This window comes from Rhincodon typus, chromosome 25 (assembly GCF_021869965.1).
Source record: "Rhincodon typus isolate 14 chromosome 25, sRhiTyp1.1, whole genome shotgun sequence".
Lineage (NCBI taxonomy): Eukaryota > Metazoa > Chordata > Chondrichthyes > Orectolobiformes > Rhincodontidae > Rhincodon > Rhincodon typus.
The window spans coordinates 12,368,691-12,394,727 of NC_063356.1; the positions used below are offsets into that span (position 1 = coordinate 12,368,691).

At 42.8% G+C, this 26,037-nt stretch overlaps 1 protein-coding gene across 1 annotated transcript in view; it reads right to left on the reverse strand.

Annotated features, from left to right (window-relative positions):
* Positions 1-25,557, reverse strand: part of LOC109913611 (fibroblast growth factor receptor substrate 2-like) — a 123,643-nt gene extending 98,086 nt beyond the window's left edge. Inside the window, exons 1-4 of the mRNA XM_048611912.1 lie at positions 25,454-25,557; positions 21,708-21,834; positions 20,823-20,995; positions 18,694-18,883 (exon numbers count right to left, since the gene is read on the reverse strand). The gene's annotated coding sequence lies outside the window, so the exon portion shown is untranslated. The remainder of the gene's footprint in view (positions 1-18,693; positions 18,884-20,822; positions 20,996-21,707; positions 21,835-25,453) is intronic.
* Between the last annotated feature and the right edge of the window lie 480 nt (positions 25,558-26,037).

A 26,037-nucleotide genomic window follows, 5' to 3' on the forward strand; every position in this document is an offset into this window, starting at 1 on the left:
ACCTTGTTATCTCAGATTCTCCAGCATCGGCAGTTCCTACTATCTCTGAATCAGTGTTAGAGCGAAGACGCCTGAAGGCATGACCACCAAATGTGGAGCAAAAGAAATGAAGACTGTCTGAGAGGCCTGAAAACCAGATTTCTGAGTGGGTTGTAGGGCTGCAGGAGGTTACATATAGAAAGGAGTGAGGTCAAGGATAGATTTGAACAGGTGAATTTTAGACTTGAGGTATTGGTGATTCAGGAACCAATTGAGAGTGGTGAACACATAGAGTCATAGATTTGTATAGCATGGAAACAGACTCTTCAGTCCAATTTGTCTATGCTGACCAGATATCCTAAATTAATCTACTCCCATTTGCCAGCATTTGGCCCATATCCCTCTAATTTCTTCCTGTTCATATATTCATCTAGATGCCTTTTAAATGGTGTAATTGTACCATCCTCCACCACTTCCTCTGGCAGCTCATTTCCATACACACTCCACCCTCTGCGTGAAAACATTGCCCTTTAGGTCCCTTTTAAATTTTGCACCTCTCAGATTAAACTTATGCCCTCTCGTTTTGCACTTCTCTACCCTGGGGAAAAGACCTTGGGTGTTCACCCTATCTATGCCCCTCATGATTTTATAAACCCCTCTATGGTCACCCCTGAGCCTCTGACTCTCCAGGGAAAATAGCTCCAGCCTATTCAGCCTCTCCCTGTAGCTCAGACCCTCCTACACTGGCAACATCCTTGTAAATCGTTTCTGACCCTTTTCAAGTTTCACAATATTCTTGCAATAGCAGGGAGACCAGAATTGCATGCAGTATTCCAAAACAGGCCTAAGCAATGTCCTGTACATCCATAACATGATCTCCCAATTCCTATACTCAATGCACTGACCAATAAAGGCAAGCATACCAAATGCCTTCTTCACTATCCTTTCTACCTGCAACTCCACTTTCAAGGAACTATGACCAAGGTCTCTTTGTTCAGCAGCACTCCCCAGGACCTTACCAATAAGTGTACAAGTCCTGCCCCGATTTGCCTTTCCAAAATGCAGCACCTCACATTTATACAAATTAAACTCCATCCGCCACTCCTTAGCCCATTGGCCCATCTGATCAATGTCCCGTTGTACGTTGAGGTAACCTTCGGAAAGCAGTGGACCCAGCACCGATCCTTGTGGCACACCGATGGTCACAGACCACCCCCCATCTGAAAAGCAACCTTCCACCACCACCCACTGTCTTTTACCTGGGTGAATGTGATTTTGCTCAATTTGAAATATGTGCAGCAGAGTTTTGGATAATGTCAGTTTATAGACAGGAGAGGCAATGGCCTAATGGTATTATCGCTGGACTCTTAATCCAGATAATGATCTGGGGACCTGGGTTCAAATCTCTCCACAGCAGATGGTGGAATTTGAATTCAATAAATATCTGGAATTAAGAGTCTAATGATGACCGTGAATCCATTGTTGGAAAAATCCGACTGGTTCACTAATGTCCTTTAGGGAAGGAAACTGCCATCCTTACCTGGTCTAGCCTGCATGTGCATCCAGACCATAGCAATGTGGTTGATTCCTAACTGCCCTCTGGGCAATTCGGGATGGGCAATAAATGCTGCCTAGCCAGTGACACCCTCATCTCATGAATGAAGCAAAAAAAAGATGATGGGATACCAACCACAACAGCAATAGAATAGTCAAATCTGGAGGTAACAAAACCATGGAAGAGGATTTGAGCAGCAGACTCATAAATATGTTTATTGCCTTTGAATAGGGCATACCATGAAAGTCACAGGTACAAAAGTAATAACAATTACTCAAGATTGAAAAATTATTTATGGTGAATTAGTAGCTTATACTTAATCCAAAAGTATAATCATTACTCTCTTCTTCCAAAGTAATGAAGAGACTAAACAGACAGGGTCAGCACAGGAATGTCCAATATTATAATTTTGGCACCAGTAATATAATTTGGAATTCTTTCAAACATCCAGTCTATATCGAAACAGTCGATTCTCAAAAAGGTATCAAAATATGTGGGGACATTTTATGAGTCAGAAAGATTCTTCAATTCTGAAAGGGAAGCTGGATGTTGATGCTTGTTCATCTTGTAAGCTCCTTCAGCTCCTTGAGAAACCACAGATGTACTGCCCTAAACCCCCTCTCAGACATTGCCACACTGGCTCCTCGAGAAGATTTGTCCTTTACCAGATTTCAAATGTTCAGCATCACAATATCATCATTTTCAGGGTTTTTGCTTTATTTTTATTAAATATTGATTTTTTAAAAAAATGCAAGGGTGTTGTCCCTATTAAATCATTTGGAGCATATTCTTCTTAAGACCATCTTTTTTGCTTAATGCTCCTGGATGAAAGGAAAGGAGGGGACCTATGATGCCACCGCCCTGACCCCATGATATGTTACATCAGAATTTCTTGCTCTTCAGTGCAATCATGAAGTGCTTCGAGAGGCTAGTCAGGGCCCACATCAAGTTGAGCGTCCCAGCCTGCCTCGATTCCCTGCTATTTGCCTACTGATGTAACAGGTCTACAGCGGATGCCACTTCCCTAGCCCTGCACTCATCCCTGGAACATCTGCACAGCAAAGACACCTACATCAAACACCTACTTATTGAGTACAGCTCCACCTTCAACACCATTATCCCCTCCATATTGATCTCAAAACTCCTAGGCCTAGGTCTCAGCTCCACCCTCTGCAATATGGATCCTCAGCTTCCTGACCCATAGACCGCAATCAGTGAAGATAGACAACTGCGCCTCCTCTATGATAACCCTCGACACTGGATTGCCCAACAAGGATGCATTCTCAGTCCCCTACTGTACTTCCTGTACACCCTCAACGGCGTAACCAAATTCCAAACAAATGCCATCTACAAGTTTGCTGACAACTCCACCAAGGTGGGACAGATGAGTCAGAATCCAAAGGAGATAGGGGGCTCGGTGTTGTGGTGCAATAATAACAACCTCTCAATGTCGACAAAACGAAAGAATTGATCATTGATTTCAGAAAGAAAGGAGAAGAACACGTCCCCATCTACATCAAGAGAGTGGAGGTGAAGAGAATTGAGTAAGTCAAGTTCCTAGGAGTGACGAGAACTGACAACCTGTCCTGGACTTCCCACGTAGATGCGCTGGTCAAGAAGGCACAACGATATCTCTTATTCCTTAGATGGCTTAGGAAATTCAGCATGTCCATAAGGACTCTCACCAGCTTTTACAGATGCACTATTGAAAGCATACTGTCCAGTGCATAACGGCCTGGAATGGCAACCGCTCTGCCTAGGACTGTAAGAAACTACAGAAGGTGGCGTGCACAGCCCAGACCATCACGGAAGCCAACCTACCATCCATGGACTCCATTTACATAGCTCGCTGCCGCGGAAAAGCGGCCAACATCATCAAAGACCCCTCCCACCCTCATAACGCTCTCCTACAACCTCTTCTGTCAGGCAGAAGATACAGCAGCTTGAACATACGCTCAAACAGGTTCAAGAACAGCTTCTTCCCCACCATTATTAGACTGCTGAACGGACCTCTCTAACTTCAAACTATGTTGATTTTGTTAATGTTGATCTTGCTTCTCGCACCTTCAGTGCAGTGTAACCTGTATGCCTCACTCTGTCTAAGCACCCTGTGATCTGTGTCCTTGTTTGCTGTGATCTGCCTGTACTGCGCACAAAACAAAGTTTTCACTGTACTTAGGTACATGTGACTACAATAAATCAAATCAAAAATCAAATCAATTCACATCAGGTAAGGCAGCAAAACACAAGGCAGCTTCTCTTTCTAAATATCCACCAACATTCTTGAAGTGTGCCCTTTGTTTGGGGCTTTAGCAGGTGTGACCAATGCCTCTCTGGTTGGATTTGTTCGATAATCTCAGAATCATCACAAGTTATTTTCTGTAACTTTGATGTCATCCCAGGCTCTGCTGGCTGGATCTTAACTCACAGCAAATCTCGTTCCCCTATCATCCACGCACTGACTGACCTACATTGGCTCCCAATCAAGCAACTGCCTTAAAATTCTCAATCTTGATTTTTAAATCATTCCTCAGCCCTGCAAATCCCTATCACTGTGATTAGCCCCACAGTCTTCAGAGATATCTGCACTCCTAGAATTTTGCACAACCTCAATTTTAATGGCTCCACTGATGGTCATAGTGACTAGAACTGCCCCTAGATTAGGGCAAATCAGGGGAACTCTCAAGGACCTTGTACTTTGCGGGAGGGCCCTGCACTAGGGCTGTAAGCACCTGGGATAAACCAGAACTCAGGATGGGAGTAACCTTTGAACAGTGGAGAGTGAGACTGTGAGACCTTTCGTTTCATTTCTGTTTTATTTTGAGGGTAGCAAGGTGTCATTAATGCAAAGAAACTTCACACAGCGCCACAGGGGAGGTGGGGTGAAGCAGGGTGTTGGCACATTGTGGGATTTGCTCCAGGAGAGGGGGGATGGCACTCTGTAGAGTGAGATTTGCACAGGCCCCACAGCACTTATGGAGAGTCTTGCTGTGACTTCAGTTGCTGTGGCACCAATCTCTGTTGTAACTCCTTATACCCATCTGCACCACTTTCCTCTTAAATGACACACCTTAATGTTCATCTCTTTGACCAAGATTCTCCAACCCAATATCTCCTCTCACAATTCAGTGTCGTGCTTTGTTCCATAATGCCCCCATGAATTGCCTTGGGATGTTTAATTAGGTTAAAGACACTTTACAAACATAAGCCATTGTTCCTTCTTCTTGTTTATTTAAAATTTACTGTCTTCTCCCACCTGTCCAAAGGATCAGACCCTTCCAAAGTACCAGAGCTCTAAACTCCCTCTCCTCCCTCAGATACTGGACTGTGTTACTATATCAAATCTCTCCAATTAAGATTCCACTTCAGTTTTCTTTCCATTCATTTGTGGGATGTGGGTGTCGCTGGCTGAGCCAGCATTTCTTGCCCGTCCCTAGTTGCCCTTGAGAAGGTGGTGGTGAGCTGCCTTCTTAAACCACTGCTGTCCTCCTGCTGTAGCTTGACCCAGCGACAGTGAAGGAACGGCAATTTACTTCCAAGTCAGGATGGTGAGTGGCTTGGAGGGGAACTTGGAGGTGGTGGTGTTTCCATATGTCTGATGCCCTTGTCCTTCTGTGGCCGTGGGTTTGGAAGGTGCTGTCTGAGGATCTTTGGTGAATTTCTGCAGTGCATCTGTAGATAGTACACACTGCTGCTACTGAGCATCGGTGGTGGAGGGAGTTGATGTTCCAGAACAAAGGAACCCTTGGCAAAGTCACAAGTCATAATCTGTGTGACTATAACAATGATGGTCTCTTCTTATTCATTTCAGTTACAACACCACTGTGCTGCCCCATCTTCCATATCCTTTATAACAGCCATTGATACCCATACATTCATCTGATTGCTGAACTCTGGAATTCCCTTCTCTCAGCCTCTTTACCTCTTCCACTCCTTTTGAACACTGCTTAAAACCAAAGTCTGTGGCTAACCTTTTGATCACCTGTCCTAACATTACCTTCTGGTGATAAATTTTGTTTTTGTTTATTCATTCACACAATGAGGGTGTTTCTAGCTAAGCTAGAATTTATTGCCCAGCCCTATTTGTTCGGAGGGCAGTTAAGAATCAACCACATAGTTATGCCTGTAGAGTCACGTGTAAGACAGACCAGGTAAGGGTGGCAGTTACCCTCCTGAAAAAAGTGTATTTTGTTTTCCTCACCATGACAACAGTCGTCATTAGATTCTTAATTCCAGATTTTTAATGAATTTGAATCCCACCATTTGCTGTGGCAGGATTTGAATCCAGGTCTTCAGAACATTACCTGGCTCTCTGGATTAAGAGTCCAGCAAAATACCACTAGGCTGTTGCCTTCACTCCTGTGAAGTGCCTTGGAATGTATAAGGAAATTATATAAATGAAGCTATTGTTTAGTTGTAATGGAGTTATCCCTCATTTCCCCTCTTCTAGTAACCCACGCCTTGGTATTGTGCTTACTTAATTCAGTCACCACCAGTTTTGACTCTTTAACCCTGTTGTGGGTTATTTTCCTCCTGGAATGAGAGGGGAAGTGTTAGAGGAGATGGAAATGGGGCAGCGCAATGGTTACCTCTGGTGCAGATGGCAAGGCGTCCTGAGCAAGTGAGCAGGCAGTACTGAAAGTATGCAGGATTAGTGGTGTCAGAGATTGTGGTTGGTGAGACCAAGCGAGGGATGATGTTGCATGCGACCGTGAGAGTGATACAGCATGAGCCTTGGAGGGAGGTGGATTCAGCAACAGATATAGAGTGACTGTGAGATATCGAAGGGAAGATGGTGGCACTTATACTGGTGGCATGTGTAAGGTCATTGACCTTCTTCCTACACTCCTGGGCATTCCTCCAGACAGCTGAGACTGTACTGACCAAGGTAGCAACAGGATGACATGGTCTGGTGTCGTGCCCCCTTTGACTGATCCTGGGGAAGGAGGAAATCCTCCCTCTGCACCACTCTGTCCACCAGGGTCTTCAGATCCCTGCCCACAAAGCAGGGTGCCAATTACTCCTTATCTGGGGCAAATGTCAGAAACTGTGAAGGGGAGTTCCAGAGTGACAGTTCTTGTTTGGGAGCCTTTTGAACGTGGCACAGGAATGCAATAAATTCTGGGATATCCGCAGAGTGGTGTGGTGTCCCAGGAACAGCACGTGGTGAGATGTTGCCAGAATCGAATGTGACAGATGCCACAGGGTCAGTAGTTAATGACGCGAATATGGTAAGATGTGGCAAGAAAACCCTTGAGGGCCCTTGGCAAGAATCCTTCCAGGAAACCCAATGGGAAATCTGACTTAGTGAAAGAAAGCTCAGATTCAATCCCTTCCAACATATATCGTCAATGACCAGCAGATGGCACTCATGGTAAGCCAATTCAAACTGACTGGTGTGGAAAACTGTGAAAAAGCATGGATGAAATTCAACTGTCAACTAAATCTTAAGCAGAATAACACTCGACTAATTAATTATTAAGAATCTAATAACTTCTTAGGCGATGGGGTAGGTGATGGCCTAGTGGTATTATCGCTAGACTATGAATCCAGAAACCCTGCTAATGTTCTGGGGACCCATGTTCGAATCCCACCGTGAAAGATGGTGGAATTTGAATTCAATAGATTAAAAAATAAAAGTCTGGAATTACCATGAAATCATTGCCGATTGTCGGGAAAAACCCATCGGGTTCACTAATGCCCTTCAGGGGAGGAAATCTGCCACCCTCACCTGGTTTGGCCTACATGTGACTCCAGATCCACAGCAGTGTGGTTGACTCTGAACTGCCCTCTGAAGTGGCCTAGCAAGCCACTCAGTTGTACCAACTGCTACAAAGACTCAAAGAAATGAAACTGGATGGATCACCTGGCATCGACCTAGGCACAGGAAAAGACAACAGCAGAAATAGCCATGCAAAGTCCTCCTCACTAATATCTGGGGGTTAGTGCCAAAATTGGGAGAGCTGTCTCACACACTAGTTAAGCAATATGGGCAAGCCAGGCCCAGCAGAGGGGGGCGGCACAGTGGTATACAGTCGGAAGGGTGGTGCTCTGGGAGTCTTCAACATTGACTCCGGACCCCATGAAGTCTCATGGCTTCAGGTTAAACATGGGCAAGGGAACCTCCTGCTGATTACCACATACCGTTCTCCCTCAGCTGAAGAATCCGTACTCCTCAATGTTGAACAACACTTAGAGGAAGCACTAAGGATGGCAAGGGCACAAAATGTGCTGTGGGCGGGGGATTTCAATGTCCACCACCAAGAGTGGCTCAGCAGCAGTATTACTGATCGACCTGGTCGGGTCCTAAAGGACACAGCTGCTAGACTGGGTCTGCAGCAGGTGCTGAGGGAACCAACAAGACGGAAAAACATACTTGACCTCATCCTTACCAATCTGCCAGCTGCAGTTGCATCTGTCCATGATAGTATCGGTAAGAGTGACCATCGCACAGTCCTTGTAGAGACAAAGTCCCGCCTTCACATTGAGAACAACCTCCATCGTGTTGTGTGGCACTATGTCTGTGCTAAATGGGACAGACTTTGAACAGATCTAACAACTCAAGACTGGGCATCCATGAGGCGCTGTGGGCCATCAACAGCAGCAGAATTGTACTCCAATACAATCTGTAACCTCATGGCCCGCCATATCCCCCACTCAACCATTACCATCAAGCCAGGGGATCAACTCTGGTTCAATGGAGAGTGCAGGAGGGCATGCCAGGAGCAGCACCAGGCATACTTGAAGATGAGGTATCAACCTGGTGAAGCCACCAAACAGACTACTCGCATGCCAAACAGCGAAAGCAGCAAGTGATAGACAGAGCTAAGCGATCCCACAACCAACAGATCAGATCTAAGCTCTGCAGTCCTGTCACATCTATTTGTAAATGGTGGTGAACAATTAAACAACTCACTGGAGGAGGAGGCTCCACAAATATCCCCATCCTCAGTGATGGAAGATCCCAGCACATCAGTGCAAAAGATAAGGCTGAAGTATTCACAGCAATCTTCAGCCAGAGGTGCCGAATGGATGATCCATCTCAGCTTCCTCCAGTGGTCCCCAGCATTACAGATACCAGCCTTCAGCCAATTCGATTCACTCCACATAATATCAAGAAACAGTCGAGACACTGGATACTGTAAAGGCTACAGGTCCTGACAACATTCCAGCAATACTACTGAAGACTTGTGCTCCAGAACTTGCTGCTCCTCTAGCCAAGCTGTTCCAGTACAGTTACAACACTGTTTCTACCCGACAATGTGGAAAATTGCCCAAGTATGTCCTGTACACAAAAAGCAGAACAAATCCAACCCGGCCAATTACCGCCCCATCTGTCTACTCTCAATCATCAATAAAGTGATGGAAGGTGTCATGGATAGTGCTATCAAGCAGCACCTGCTCAGAAATCACCTGCTCAGTGATGCCCAGTTTGGGTTCCGTCAGGGCCACTCAACTCCTGGTCTCACTACGGCCTTGGTTCAAACATGGTCAAAAGAGCTGAATTCCAGAGGTGATTTGAGAGTAACAGCCCTTGACATCAAGGCTGCATTCGACTGAGTGTGGAATCAAGGAGCCCAAGCAAAACTGGAATCAATGGGTATCGGGGCAAACGCTCCGGTGGGTGAAGTCATACCTGACACTGAGGAAGATGGTTGTGGTTGTGGGAGGTCAATCATCTCAGCTCCAGGACATCTCTGCAGGAGTTCCTCAGGGTAGTGTCCCAGGCCCAACCATCTTCAGCTGCTTCATCAATGACCTTCCCTCCATCATAAGGTCAGAGGTGGGGATGTTCGCGGATGATTGCACAATGTTCAGCACCATTCGTGACTCCTCAGATAGTGAAGCAGTCCATGTTCACATGCAACAAGATCTGGACAATATCCAGGTTTGGGCTGACAAGTGGCAAGTGACATTCGCGCCACACAAATGCCAGGCTATGACCATCACCAATAAGAGACAATCTAACCACTGCCCCTTGACATTCAATGGTGTTACCATCACTGAATCCCCACTATCAACATCCTGGGGTTATCATTGGCCAGAGACTCTACTGGACTCACCACATAAACATAGTGGCTACAAGAGCAGGCCAGAAGCTAGGAATACTGTGATGAGTAACTCACCTCCTGACTCCTCAAAGCCTGTCCACCATCACCAAGGCACAAGTCAGGAGTGTGATGGAATACTCCCCACTTGCCTGAATGAATGCAGCCCCAACAACACTCAAGAAGCTTGACACCATCCACGACAAAGCAGCCCACATGATTGGCACTATATCTACAAGCATTCACTCCCTCCATCACAGACGCTCAGTAGCAGCAGTGTGTACTATCTGCAAGATGCACTGCAGAAATTCCCCAAAGATCCTCAGACAGCACCTTCCAAACCCACGACCACTTCCATCTAGAAGGAAAAGGGCATCAGACATATGGAAACACCACCACCTCCAAGTTCCCCTCCAAGCCACTCACCATCCTGACTTGGAAATATATCATTGTTCCTTCACTGTCGCTGGGTCAAAATCCTGGAATTCCCTCCCTAATAGCATTGTGGGTCAACCTACAGCAGGTGCACTGCAGCAGTTCAAGAAGGCAGCTCACCACCACCTTCTCAAGGGGCAACTAGGGACAGGCAATAAATGCTGACTGGCCAGTGACGCCCACATCCCACAAATGAATAGAGAGAAAAAAATATATGGAGACTGATTTTGTGCTATTAAAAACCTGAGATGCTGAAAATATTTTGCAGGTCTGGCAAGTGCGGAAAGAGATACAGTAAGTTATTGAATTTAATAAGACTATTCTTCAGAAGACCCAAAATCAGAGATTCCTTTAAGTGTAGTCTTTCAAATATAACATGGGTTTTGAGCCCCAAGCTATGGATTATACATGATAAATGAGACCCAATGCGTAACTGCAATGAGTAGATTATTAGTAAAGGTCAAGCATGCAATAAATTGTTCACAATGTATTACATATGGTTCATAAAATCCCAGCAGAAGCAACTACTGCAATGCAGTTTCATTCTGCTATAAAAGACAATATTGAATAACAGCAGAAGTGAACCTAATTTCGTATGATGTGACTGAATAATCTCCCATTGTCTTCCTGACCTGGAAATCCATAGAATGATCAATGTTGTGGACCCCTTTTTAATTCAGACCTGACCTGATGCTACCTGATCTATTAAGTATTTCTAGCACTTTCTGTTTTTATTTCAGATTTCTGTCATAATTTCATATTATTTACAGTAATTTTGAGTTTGCATTTTCCTTTGATCTTACCAAACTGTATCAGGTTGCTCAGACAAAGCGAAATGTCTACCGTTAGATGAAATTCCACAATTGGAAAACACTTGCTGACAAACCCTGAATGTTACATAAAAGCTACGTTAATAATCAATACAAAATAATCAGTCAAGCTTGTAACAAGGCTTATTTGCACTTACTAGAAGTGACTTATTCTTATGGGGTTCTGTTGTCTGGAAAGAAAAGGAATATTTTCAAGCCTAACATCTTTTGTAAATTATCTGAAGTATGTGGAGCCTATACTTCCTCATTGTTTCCTCCATGGCAGTGCCTTTGCCAATCTGAGTCAACTTGCCCACCAGTCACCATCCTTTTTCTCCTCTTGTATGAATTGTTATGCTCATTTGAAATTCAGCCAATCTTGTTTATATTGTTATAATAAAAATAATGCCATAGGGCTTTAACTTTGCACGGAACAAAGCAACGTGAGTTTCAAATTCTCTATTATTCAGCTGATTCCTCTCTTATTTTACCAGCAGAGAGCAAAAGAAACTTGACCATTTCTTGCCAATATTAGTCTACAATTTTGTCCATTCAGATCTCTTAAAAATCATGGGTGCAATTTTCACATTTGCTGATTGCATTTGAACAGTTACTGGTACACTACTACCAGAAAATAAATAAATTGATATGTTGATTATGTGTTTTAAGTAAATTACATTCCGTAAGTTAATGGCTTTCTCAGTCCAATGGTTGCTTCAATTTCTGTGTAAACCTATTGATTTGGAAACTCCACCTCTTTAGAAAACGGTACATTGTCCTGGTGCGTATAACAAAAAAGCAACATTTCTCTCTTTTCAGCAAAGTTTGTAATTTTACCATAGGTTCAACACACAGAAATTAAGCCAATGGTAAATACCCATTATGATTTCCATTGTTTAGCAAGGTAATGAATACTCATATTGGAGAATGGAATACCACCCCTAATTATTCTCTGTTGCTCCTCCCAGTCACTGGCATCAAGAGTGCCAATGCTCAAGTCTGAAAATTTGTTTTTTTCCATAAAAGCTCCTCCACTCCTCTCTACCTACAATCCAACCCAACCCCAACCACAATCAATGGGGCACAAAAGGTGTTGGAAAATTCTGGAAGTATGTCATAACTTGGCACTCTCAGTTAGTGGAGAAATACTGGAAAATATAATACAGGAAGCAAAATAAGCAAATTGAGCAAAATGTGAGGAAACCTCCCCTGAATACACTCTTCATGCGAACTGCATTGCTAATCTGAACTGACGAGTAAATGACTGTCCATGCGTTTATGAAAGCAAGGCTTCATCCACTTGTGAGTGTGACTGTCTGGTTAATAAGCCAGAGGTAGAGAATCTCCAACAATTGATTGTATTTGGAACAGGCAAAATCTGTGATAACAATAAGTAAGGACATGAATTATTTGAAAAGATTGGCATAAGAGTATAAGTAAAAAGGGACAAACTGCAAATGTTTAACATCTAAAAAGAAAATGATAGAAATGCAGAGGAGGTCAGTCAGCCTCTGTATAAAGAAACGAGAAGACTAATGTTTTAAGTATAAATGCTTGGCATGTATTAATTAATTATCTTGCCAGTCACTGGGAGGAGCAGCAGAGAGGAATTAGTGTCAGTGTTCCATTCTCTTGGTAAGCGAAAAAAATCATAATGGGTATTTACCATTGGCTTAATTTCTGTGTGTTAAACCTATGGTGTCTATAGACAAATAACACAATTATCTTGGGAGATAATGGTATGTATATATAGCATATGTCACTTTTTTTTATTAAATGTTGTCTTTTGTGGCTGTAGAGGCAAATTTAGACGCTGATTCCTGAGAGGCAGTCTAGCACAGAAGAAAAGATTGGCCCAATGTTTACTGAAATTTTTCCAGCAGACTCCCATTTCTATCATCTGGTCATTAAAGCTTTGGTAGAACTGATGAAATGGGGGAAATAAAAGTACCACAGCTGTTAAACTGTCTTTTACAGGTGCTGAAGAACCTGCATGCAATTCTTAGTATTTCCTGCTTTAAGGTATAAGAGCACATTCAAGTCTAAGGCCAAGTTAAAGTATATTGTAGAAGATAGGAACTCACAGTATTGGAGTCATAGAGTCATACAGTTCGGAAACAGACCCTTCATGCCGAACATAATCCCAAACTAAACTAGTCCCACCTGCCTGCACTTGGCCCATATCCCTCCAAACATTTCTTATTCATGTATTTATCCAAATGTCTTTTAAACATTGTAACTGCAGCCATATCCACCACTTCCCCTGTTGTTCATTCCACAAATGAACCATGGTCTGCGTAATTAAGTTGCCCCTCATGTCTTTTTTAAATCTTCTTCTCTCACCTTAAAAATGATGTCCCCAGTCTTGAAATCCCCCATCTTAGAGAAAAGACAACTGCCATCAACTCTATCTGTACGTCTCATTATTTTATAAACTTCTATCAGGTCACCCCTCAAGCTCCTACGCTCCAGTGAAAAAAGACCCAGCCTATCCAGCTTCTCCTTACAACTCAAACCCTCCAGTCCCTGCAACATCCTGGGAAATCTTTTCTGAAACCTCTCCAGCTTAATAATATCCTTCCTATAACAGGGCGACCAGAACGGGATGCTGTATTCTAGAAGGGTCCTCACCAACTTCCTGTACAGCCTCAACATGACTTCCCAACTCCAATACACAAAGGTCTGAGCAATGAAAGCATGCGTGTTAAATGCCTTCTTAACCACCCTGTGTACATCTGATGCAAACATCAAAGAATTATGTACCTGTATTGTGGCAATGTATTGGCATGGATTGAGGATTAGTTAACACAGCAGACAGAGAATCAGGATTAATAGGTCTTTTCAGGTGGAAATATGGAACTAGTGGAATATCACAAGAATCAGTCCTGGGGCATCAATTTTTATATCATCTATATTAATGACTTGGAAGAGGGGGAACGGTGTAATGTATCCAAATTTGTTGGCAATACAAACATAGGTGGGAGGGCACATTATGATGACAACACAAGGAATGTGTAAGAGAATATAGATAGATTGGGTGAATGAGCAAAAATGTGGTAGATAGAGTTTATTGTAGTGTGTGGTATCATGCACTTTAGCAGGAAGAATCAATAGGCAGACCATTATTTAAATGGTGCACAAGCCCAAAAAAGTGTAGCTCATAGGGATCTGATTGTTCTTGTGCATGAAACACAAAACATCGGCCTGCAAGTGCAGCAGGTAATTAAAAAGACAAATGGGATTTTGGCCTTTCTTGCAAGGGGGTTGGAGTTTTACAATAAGGAAGAGTTGTTACAACGGTACAGGATGTTGGTGCGGCCACACCTGGAGCATTGTGTACAGTTTTGGCTCCCATATTTGAGTAAGCAACATTGGAGGTGATTCAAAAGAATCATAGAATCACTATAGTGCGGAAAGAAGTCCATTCAGCACATCAGGTCTCCACTGAACCTCCAACAAGCATCCCAACCAGACCCAGCCCCACACCCTATCCCCATGTTTATCATGGCTAACCCACCTAGACTTCATGTCCCTGGACACTACAGGGCAACTTAGCTTGGCCAATCCATCTAACCTGCACATCTCTGGACTGTGAGAAGAAATCAGAGCACCCAGAGGAAACCCACACAGACATGGGAAGAACATGCAAACTCCATGCAGACGGTCACCCAAGGCCAGAATTAGACCGGGGCCCCTGGCAATGTGAGGTACCAGTGCTAACCACTGAGCCACTGTGCCATCACTAAAATTCCTGGGATGGAAGTGTTGACTTAGCATGGACAGCTTTATTCTTTAGAGCTTTGAAGAATGAGAGGTGATCTTATTGAAACATACAAGTTTCTTAATAGGGTAGATTTTGAACTTGGGGCACATAGTTACAAGACAAGAGGACACTCTTCAAAACCAAAAAGCAAAGGAATTTCATCTTTTGGAGGGTAGTGAAAGTCTGGAAATCTCTCCCTCAGAGTGTTATGGACAGTAGGTCACTAAAAGAGGAGGCAGATAGGGTTTTGAAATAACAAGGTGTAGAGCTGGATGAACACAGCAGGCCAAGCAGCATCAGAGGAGCAGGAAGGCTGACGTTTCGGGCCTAGACCTTCTTCAGAAAATCAGGGTTTTGAAATATCAGGGAGTTGATGGCTGTAAGGAGCTGGCACAAAAGAGGGCCTGAAGCCTTAAGGATGCCAATATAGATATATTCAGTGACACCATTTGACAGGACAGAGCAGTCCATGCGTTGGCCATGGTGATGTATTCATGAACGGGAAGTGAAGATGGAGGATGGGGTCCCAGTTAGAGTGGGGCACAGGCTGGGAACGGGAGTGCGCAGGTTGGGGAGTCAGGGGAGGGCCGGGGGAGTAGGGTGTGGGGAGGCCTGCACCAAGAGTGAGAGAGGAGGAGGAGACCTGCAGACGTGGTGGTTGGCGAGAAGTTGTGGAGGTAAAGAGGAGGGGGTTCCTGTAACTGGAATGGGTGTGAAGCTCATTCAAGGGGCCTGCCTCCTCGTTGCCTGGGAATGACAGGAGGGCTGGGGAAATACCGGAAGGCTGCAGGCAGAGTGGGAGAAAGAGAGAAGCTGTTAGCGGAGAATAAAATCTCTTTTTGTTCTGTGGTGCAGGCTGTTTTATTGTACATCCAGGCAACATCCTCCTTAGACAGGCAGCCGCTCCCCATTGCTTGAGAATGCTATCTTATCCTTCTGCTCCAAAGGCAATTCATAGGAAATTTAGCCTTTAAGTGAACCACAAAATTGTCAACATATTCAGTTCTGTGTGGCACTGCCATCTTAGAATGTGTTAAATTTAGGCCCTATTTTCTATCTTGGTGTGAAAATTGTCTAATAACCATTTCAATGATGTTTCTGGTGTTTTTTCACCTACCTAATCAGGTGTCGGGACTCGAGCACTTTTGATTATCACTGTGAGAAGCACTTTGGTTTAGGTGTGAAAGCTGCCGGATGCTCAAGCTATGTGATGTCCTTAACATACCCATACGTTTACAAAACATAGTATCTTTGTAACAAGCAACAACAAAAATGTATATTTATATAGCGCCTCTAACTTCATGAACTGTACCAAGGCATGTCCCAGGAGCGTTATAACATGAAGCATGACACCAAGTCACGTCAGGAGATAATAGGCCATGTGATCAAATTGGGTCAAAGAGCACATTTTTAATTCTGAAAGGAAAATGTTAACAATGGAATGGCTAATAGGGAAGGCATTCCTCAGTGACTAGTGGCACAATCATCAAATAAGAAGTGATGAAAACTAAATTTATACAAGAGGCCAGAATTTGAGGACAGCTGTCTCAGAGGGTTGGTAGCATAGACGAGATCAGAGAGGGAGGGCTATTTAAACAAGGATGAGAATTTTGAAATCAAAGGATTGTTTGACTGCTAGCCAGTCCGTGGACACAGAGATGATTGAGAAAGGGGACATGTTGCACTTTGGGAGGCGGGCAGCAGAGTTTCGGATGACCTCAGGTTTACTGAGGGTAGAATTTAGGAGACAAGTGCATCAGAAGAATCAGGTTTAAATGTAACAAAGGAAAGAGCTAGGGTTTCAGCCACAGATGAGCCCAGGCGAGTATAAAGATGTACGATGTTACAGAGCAGAAACATACTGCAGCAGAAAGTGTGGAGTTAATTTTAACTTCATTCTCTCTTCAGGAAATTCAGAGGATCCATGGAACCACATCAAACTGAATCATTAACTCTGTATCTCTCTTCTTACTGCACAAACTGGCCTGCTGAGCATTTCCAGCATTTTCTGGTTTCATTTAGAATTTAAGGGATTTACAATATTTGGATCAGGAGGGATCTTGGTTTTGCTCCCTGCTTGATATGGATTTCCATTAGTTTCCCTGTTAAAATTCCTCAGTCTCTCCTTGTAAAGCAAAAGCTTCTTTCTATTGCTGACAAAGTAATTACAATGAATGATCCAAATGTTTCTCAGATTCTCCAGTATGAAATTTCTAACCAGCTTGGTGTTCCACAGGCTTTCTAAAAAAAAATGCCATACTGCACTGAAATGTTTATGTCGTAATGAAGCTAATTACATAGATACATTTTCATTTTACCACCGTGTGGCCTTTTTCACCCGGTAATTGCAGCAATCCAGTTTATATTCCATTTTCCCAAAGCCAACAGTTAAAACTAATAAGAAGTAAATAGACTCATTTTTCAGTTCACAGCCCTCCTCTGCATCATTGAAAGGTAGACAATCGAAATAAGCAGCAGGGTATTAATCAATAAGACCCAACACTGTGCATCAGTCGTTAAAGAGAAGCCACTGAGGTTTTTCATGCTTCCTGCTGTGACTTCAAGTAGAAACCCCAGAAAACGGCAAAACTAGATGTTTCTATCCATTTATATTGTTGTGCATTGAACCTTTACTGGATAACTTATAAATTCCTGCAGAGTATTTTTTTCTTCACTTAAATTTGCAAATGCCCAGAAATTTCTCCAGCTGAGAAACTTTCCATCTTCAGAAATACAGGATTTGCCTTTAATTTTTCAGTTTTTTCCTTTCATGGAGGGTGGGCGTCACTGGTTAGTCCAGTATTTATTGCCCATCCCTACTTATCCTTGAGATAGTGGTGATGAGCCACCTTCTTACAATTCATGTGATGTTGGTACACGGACCTTGACAATCATGAGATTGGCCCAAATTGCTTTACAACCATTGTATTTGTTGTATGTGCAACAAAGCCATTGTATACCAGCTAATGCCCGAGGAGTGGACAGGATTGCTGTCACTAATCCACCTTTCCACTTTTTCTCATTTTAAAACTTTATTTTTTGTTTACAATCCTCCTTTCTACTCTTCCCTGTTAAAGGAAGGATATTATTAAACTGGAGCGGTTTCAGGAAAGATTTACCGGGATGCTGCAGGGAATGGAAGTTTGAGTTATAAGGATAGGCTGGGACATTTTTCACTGGAGCAGAGAAGGTTTAGAGTAGACCTTAAAGAGGTTTATAAAATCATGAGGGGTATAGAAAAGGTGATTAGCAAAGGTCTTTTCCCTAGGGTGGGAATTTCATGACTAGGGGGTATATTTTTAAGGTTAGAGAAGAAAGATTTTAAAAAAAAGACATGGGGGCAATTATTTTACTCAGAAAGTGGTTCATGTGTGGAATGAACTTTCAGAGGAAGTGTTGGATGGAGGTACAGTTACAACATTTAAAAGACATTTGGATAAGTACATGAATAAGAAATGTTTGGAGGGATATGAGCCAAGAACCGGCAGGTGGGACTAGTTTAGTTTGGGATTACGGTCAGCATGGACTGGTTGGACCGAAGGGTGTGTTTCCGTGCTGTATGATTCTATGACTCTATAAAATCTTAATCATGTTACCAAGCCCCTAGAACTGGAATGGAAACTTACGAAAATCAAACCAAATCATTGCTTTCTGGAGTCATAAAGCACCCAGCCTCTGCAGTGCCCACCAGTCTCTAAAGCCATCCACTGCACCAGTGGGCAACACATGCTGCCTCTCAGTGGATACCCAAGCACAGAGGTAACTAATTGTGAAAGAAGGGCAGGCAGTAGGGTACTATAACCCCAATTCCCCTTTCTATACCCAAATCTAATGGCTTATTTGGACAGCATTGGCAAAAGATTGACAATCAGTGAGTCTTAATGAGAAGAAGCACTCATCTTAACAGATTTAGTTTATTGCATAATAACAAGAAATACAAGTTACACTGGCTAGTTGGGCACAACAATAACGGACATTATCAGGAGACAATGATAACATGTCTTCATGAGGATCTGAAGACTCCTCTTTTCCCTACCAAAGACTGCATGATATCACCAGACTGGGGGAACGTTAATACAGTTATAAAACTTTCAGAAATGTTACCTTATGCAGAATACTTTTGACGTATCGTTGTTGATGTTATGTAGGTAGCCATGACAGTCAGCTTCTGCACAGCAAATTCCCACAGATGACGCTGAAGTAAGTGATCAGTGTTGCTGTTTGAGGGATGTCCAAGACATCAGAACAACTCCAAGGTCTTTCTCAAATCATAATGCCGTGCAATCATTTGCATCTAGGTGAAGAGACAAACTGAACACATTTTAAAGTCTTATACGAAAGAAGGTAGCGCCAACAGTGCAGCACTCCCTGACACACTGACGCCAGCCTATTTCCAGAAGGAGGAGCTGAATGCAACATTCTTCTGAATCAGCAGTACGAGTGCAAAACTGAGCCAAGGCTGACACATCTTAGAACAGTGTGCGGTTCTTACATGGTGTAATTAGAATTGGTAGTAATTGGCTTTATTGACACAATTCTTGTCGCCAATCAATCATTCTAACAGGAGGTAAAATTGTCTGAACTGAAACAAAATGATGTGGCTTTCATCCTGGAGTTGTATATTCAGACCAAGAGCCCCTGGATAGCTATGGAAAACCTCTTCAAAGCTCTGGAAATGCTCCAGACTGTCTATGCCAATTACCAAAAATTCTTCTTTTACAACTCATTTTGACTCAAATCAGACCTAGGAACATTGAAACAGGAGTAGGCCATTCAGTCCTTCAAACCTGCTCCACCATTCAATTACTTCATGGCTGACCATCTATCTCAGTGCCACTGTCCTAAATATAAAGTCATACAGCACGGAAACAGACCCTTAGGTTCAACTCATCCATGCTGATCAGATATCCTAAATTAATCTAGTCTCATTTGTCAGTATTTGGCCCATATCCTTCCAAACCCTTCCTATTCATGTACCAGGCTAGATGCCTTTTAGATGTTATAATTGTACCAGTCTCCACCATTTCCTCTGTCAACTCATTCCATACATGCACCACCCTCTGTGAAAAAGTTGCCCCTTAGATCCCTTTTATATCTTTCCACACTCACCTTAAACCTATGCCCTCTAGTTTTAGATTCCCCTTTCCTGGAAAAAAGACCTTGGCTATTCACCCTATCCATGCCCCTCACGATTATATAGATCTCTACAAGGTCACCCCTCAGCCTCCAATGCCCCAGGGAAAATAAAACCTCCCATAAATATCATTATTCTTCAGGAGACAATTAATTTCTGTTTTGAACCAGCTCAATGATTGACCTTCGAGAGCTCTCTGGGGTGCGGAATTCTACTGATGCACCACCGTCTGATTGAAGAAATTGTTCCTCATCTCAGTTTTAAACAACTTATCCCTCACCCTGAGATTCTGTCACTGGTTTTAGACTCAGCAGCCAGAAGAAACAGCTTATTTTACAAGGAGTTGCTATCACAGGCAGATTGCCACTCCACTTTTTTATTCAAATCAAAAGAGCTCAGCATTTCTGATAGGAGATTCCAATCTTTCAGAAATGCAGAGCCATACGTTTGTTCTAACAGGTACTTTCAAGGGAAAACAAGCTCCCCCCGCTGCCTTCCACCTATTTCACAGCAATCAATTACCGCTGTCTGCAATTTAAAGGTCCAACATCGCAGACAGGCACTTTGATATCCCCTGAGAGAGAATAAGGACGTAAGGTCAGTGTGAAGTTAGGGTGCCATGTGGGTAAGATGCAAGGTGGTTAGGGGGTGAGGTGCCAGGTGAATAGGGTGCAAGGTGGTGGTTAGGGAATGGAGTGCCAGACAAGTAGGGTGCAAAGTGGGTAGGGGAATAAGATGCCAATGGGTAGGGTGCAAGGTAGCAAGGTAAGTGATGGAGTATTTAGGATCAGTCATGGTGGGCAGGAGATATGGAGTGTGGCCAAGGAGGGGAGGTCTCTGGTATGGAAGGGAATTTGGCAGGTCTCGCAGCAATGGGTGTCAGGTCCTGGGGAGTGGGGGCTGGGTCCTGCAAAGTGTTGCTCAATGAAGGTCCAGAAAGTGGAATGGGTCTACTTGGCATGGATGTGAGATAAGTTGGGGACATTAGTTGAATAGTTACTCATGAGTTAGAGTGGGATTTTAAGAATCTTACCCTTCTTGAGAAACTATTTACACAACTGAAGCGGAGTCCTCTGGGCTCTCTGATTTAAATATATACCTTCGCTGTGTTCCAAGCATCAGGAATTGCCCAGTGGAATCTTCAACTTCCCTCAGAATCTGTTACATCAGGAATTCTGCTGCTCAACTCCCATCCAAGCTGCAGAAACAATTATGTGGCCTTCAGAATGCCTGGTCCCTTATCTACATCCAACTCAGCAGGTCTGGCAGCATCTGTAGAGAGAGTTAACATTTCAAGTTCAATATGATTGTTCTTTTGAACTCCTTGATGGCTTAATATGAATTTGTGGAGCAAAATGATGCTCCAGTTCAGTGAATTTCTTTCTGTCCCATTGGCCCATTTTCATCTCAAGCCAATGCTTAAAGAACTAGTTAACATCTTGAATACAAATAGTTCACTCCAATATTTCACTTCTATCTGAAATTGTTACAAGCATGGACACTATTAAAACAAGATCATTTTGGGAAAATAATGTTACCAGAACCAAAAGTGATTTGACAGTTATCAATCTTAGTGATAAAAGGTAAAGTCATCATAGACCTACCAGACTACAGGGCAGCTCCCTAATTAGAGAGAGAGAGGAGAGACATCTGGTTGTTATTTAAGCTGAGAGTCTCCATGCCTCAGGCAAGGGGAGAGGTTGAGAAGGAGAATCCTTCATGGTAAACTTAGCCAATGTAGGAATTGAAACTATGCTGTTGGCATCACTCTACATCACAAATCAGTCATCCAGCCAACTGAGCTAAACCAATCTTAGGGGAGAATAAGATCATAGAAAGTCTGTAATGCAAACAGATTTTAATTTCTTGGTCCACTTCATAACATAGATTTAGATGTTTTGGTTCTCATGATAGTGTCTTCAAATTAAGGAAGTTTACCAACATTATACAAAAATGATATCCCACTTTAAGAGGTGTTCCTTACCCAGTATGCACCTCTTGCTGCTACCAACCAATCATCATGGAACAGAAAAGAGAACGTGCAACCCCAGACTCTTGATCCCCCTATTTTTGAAAAAATCTAAAAGCGATATCCTGCTTTTGCTGGAAATCTGAAATAAAAAGAGAGAACACTGGAGAAGTTCAGCAGGTCTGACAACAAACTGTGGAGAGAGAAATATTTAAGGCCGGGAACCTGATATATCTGTTTTGAAGAAGTTAACGTTGCGAGTTCAATATGACTCCTTTTATTTGAAAGAATTCGACCTTGTTGTATCATGTCTTGTAAGTCTCAAGATCACAGATTAGTTCCAGGGTGCCATCTACTGACACAGTGATGTCACAAAGAATCCCCAAAATCCATCTGCCGATAAAAGTAGAAGTCCTTAAATGCATTTTCTATAAGCCTGACAGAGGGCTTTTAAGATATTTTCCTACATTTCTCTTCTGCCTGCAAATAAACTGCTTCAGTTGGCAAATGGTCAGAAACATCAGTAGTTTAAAATAACTTTGAAATATTCTTCTTATTTAAAATTGTGTTAACATCAGCATGAGTGCTTCTGCGATTTTAAACATACTGAGACTATGGTCATAAGAGGGTTAATAAAATTCGACGTAGAAAAATAATGTGATATCATTTCATTCCTATATGTGAAAATTCTCCAAAGCTAGAATTAAATGCTCCCAGTTCTCAAACATCACCAGCACCTCACCTCAAAAGAACCAATTATAAATAGGCTATAGTTCAACCCATGTGCAGTCTCAGCTCATTTTTATCCCCAAAGACTTCGCAAGAATGTACTTATTCCTGTCCACTCTACACACTAATTCTCAGAGCCAGAGCAGCCATTCCAGTTACCCACATTCCATCTACCTTCCATCACTTTTTGAAATTTCCAACACCATGCAACTGTGAAGACAATCATAATTATCCCCAGAGATAATAGGAACTGCAGATGCCGGAGAATCCGAGACAACAAGGTGCAGGGCTGGATGAACACAGCAGGCCAAGCAGCATCATAGGAGCAGAAAGGCTGACGTTTCAGGCCTGGACCCTTCATCAGAAAAATTATCCCCAAACTGCTTTGAACTAATTGCATCTTTTATCTGCAATAAGGATGGATTCTTCACATACTCTGAGTGATGTGGGCGATGGTGGGAAAGCTGGGAGAATTGCATGAGAAATCAAGAGAGGCTTTTCTCAATATTCGGAGCAAAAAGTCACATTTTCCAACTACATTCCAGGTGTCAATATGAGATTTTCACTAGTGAGCAGTGAGAGGTTTATTAAGGGGGATTAGCATTCATTATCACCTTCATAATTACTTAATATCACCTCATTGATATACACGCCCCTATATTCCCAGTCACTGGATAGAAACTAAATGCCGCAAATTCCCAACATGAAAGTCAGAGTGGGATTCTGACAACTCCAGCTCCTTGATCCACCCAGACCCACCCCCCTGTCCTAACCACGGCCAATCCACCTAACGTGCACGTCTTTGGACTGTGGGAGGAAACTGGAGCACCCAGAAGAAACCCATGCGGACACAGGGAGAATGTACAAGTTTCACATGGACCACCCAGGGTGGAACTGAACTTGGGTCCCTGGTGCTGTGAGGCAGCAGTGCTAACCACTGAGCCACTAAAATTCTACCAAGGTAGGATTTGAACCCAGGTCCTCAGAACATTACCTGGGTTGGTAATCTAGTGATAATACCACTAAGCCATCACCTCCCCTTTGTCTCTACTTCTTCTTGTCTTTTCAGTACCAAGTTTTGTCCTTGTTTTCAGTCTGAATATATTGCAGAGCTTGCCATCAGAACTAATATGTAGTTAGACACCTTGCATTTCAGCAGGGAGCATGGAGTAGAGAGGTGATACACTAATTGTTTTTAATGACTATTCTGAGCAGTCAATAAGCGAGTGCAAGACCAGCTAATCTTGAGCACAAGATTAATTGAGCACAGTAAAGTCAGCTACAGCTGTCAAAAGAATGATAATTGTGTTTGAACCTAAGAAGACCAAGTAGGCAGAAGCACCCAAATTTGGTGCAGGATGGGAGATGAAGAGCAGGAAGGAAGAAAGGCTAATGGCAAGCTGAGGGAAGCAATCCCCAGGAAACATGCAGAAATTGTTGATGGATTCCAAGCTAGCTGGTAAGATTGAAACCAAAACACATATCTTCTCATTTGTAGAGAGTGCTTATTGATTTCCTCAGGCCTTCCCTCATCCCGTATACACAGTGTCACAGCTGCTCCTTATATGTATGTGCTCGGACAATAAATAACGATATATGTTTCTCTTAACTTTAAATGAAGACTTTAACAAACTTAACAATATGATTAACTAGATAGTAAAAGAAATTAAATACAGGAATGATAAGCAAGGATGAGAATTTTACAATCAAGATGTTGCTTGATTGTGAGGAAATCTAAGTCAGCAAGCATAGGGGTAAAAGGTGAATGGCACTGGTTAAAAGTTAAGACAAAGCAGCAATGTTCTGAATACTATTACGCTTACATAAGATAGAATTTGGGAGACCAGCTAGGACTGTCCTGGAATAGTTGAGTCTAAAGGGTAACAAAGGCATGAATGAGGGTTTCAGCAGTAGGTGAGGTGTGACATCATCATTATCATCATCATCATATCCGTACGGTATGGAAACAGGCCCTTCGGCCCAACAAGTCCAAGTCTGAGGATGTTATAGAGGTAGAAATGGACAATCTCAGCAAAGGCAGACATGTGAGGTTGGAAGCTTATCTCAAGATCTAATGTAGCACCAAAGATCACAAACATGGTGGTTTAATCAGGGTGTGTTGCAAAGGAACTGAATAGAGTCAGCAGCTTGGCAATGGATTTTGAAATGGAGACTGAAAACAATGTACTTAGTCTTCCAAATGGAAGAACTGTCTGACCACTCAGTGCTGGATGTCGGATAAGCAGTCTGGTATTATCGCTGGACTGTTAATCCTGAGACACAGATAATGTTCTGGGGACCCAAGTTCGAATCCTGTCACGGCAGATGGTGGAATTTGAATTCAATTTTAAAAATCTGGAATTAAGGGTATAATGATGACCATGAGTCCATTATTGGAAAAGCCCATCTGATTCACTTATGTCCTTTAGGGAAGGTAACTGCCATCCTGAGCTGCTCTGGTCTCCAGACCCACAGCAATATGGTTGAGTCTTAAATGCCCTCTGGCAATAAATGGATAGGCAATAAATACAGCCTAGCCAGTGATTTCCTCATCTTGTGAATTAATAACAGAATATTGTGGAGAAGAGGGCTGGTGGTAAGTTAGAGCTGGGTGTCTTCATGCAAGCTTAACACTGTGCCTTGGTATGTTGCTGCCAAGGGACAGATTGCAAATGAGAAATAAGATGCGCTCCAATTCCTGGATATTCTTACTGCATTAACTTGTTTGAAATTACAGCACTTCAACAGTAGTTGTACGCAGTAGCTCTGTAACACCCACAGATTTCATCCTTTTCTCAGCTCACCTGCTGCAGAAACCCCCAAGATCATATCCTCAGATATATGTTCTTGCATTTGGTAAGTTACCCACCTATGCCCCTAGATACCTCTCATACACCCGAGAATCATTTTCTTTAAATCTCCACTAGCTATTGCTCTTTCTCAGTCTCATTCCCTTGCACTTAGCTGCAAATAGCTAAGTTACCCTAAAGGCTTTATGTCATATAAATACCTATTAAAGTCTTATGACTCACAATTTTGAAAACTTCAAACAAATTTCCACTTGGCCGTCTCTTCTCCAGGGAAACACTCCCCACATTACCACAGATTGTAGACTTTGCGATTGGGCTGTCGGAATTTGAGGGTGTGGCTTAGGTCGAACACTGTCTTAACTTGTTCGTTTTTTTTCTAGAAGTTGGCTCCTTGTTTTTAGTCATCTGCTTCATCTGAAATTGAGTGGCTTTAATCCACAATTTTGTGACTCAAAGGTGATTGAGATACCAACTGAGCTAATGTTAATGCTTGCCTTACACCTGAAGAGGGGAACTGTCAGCGAAGTTCCAGAGCATTACAAATATTTGCAGAACCCTCTTTCAACATGAATCGCTGCCTTCCAGACAGATTGGAGGAAAACATGGGTAGGAAGGCTCTATACAAAAAAAAAGTGACGTGTAAATTGTGATCGTGTTAAACAATTTGTCCTGTGCCTTGCAACAAATAAGGCAGATAAATCAGCCAGCTCAAAGACAGGCCACTCTCTCTTCTAACTAACGTTGTACAATCCCATTTCAGAATGAATGATTTTGAATTTAATCTCCTGCTGTCAAAATTGTTCTAA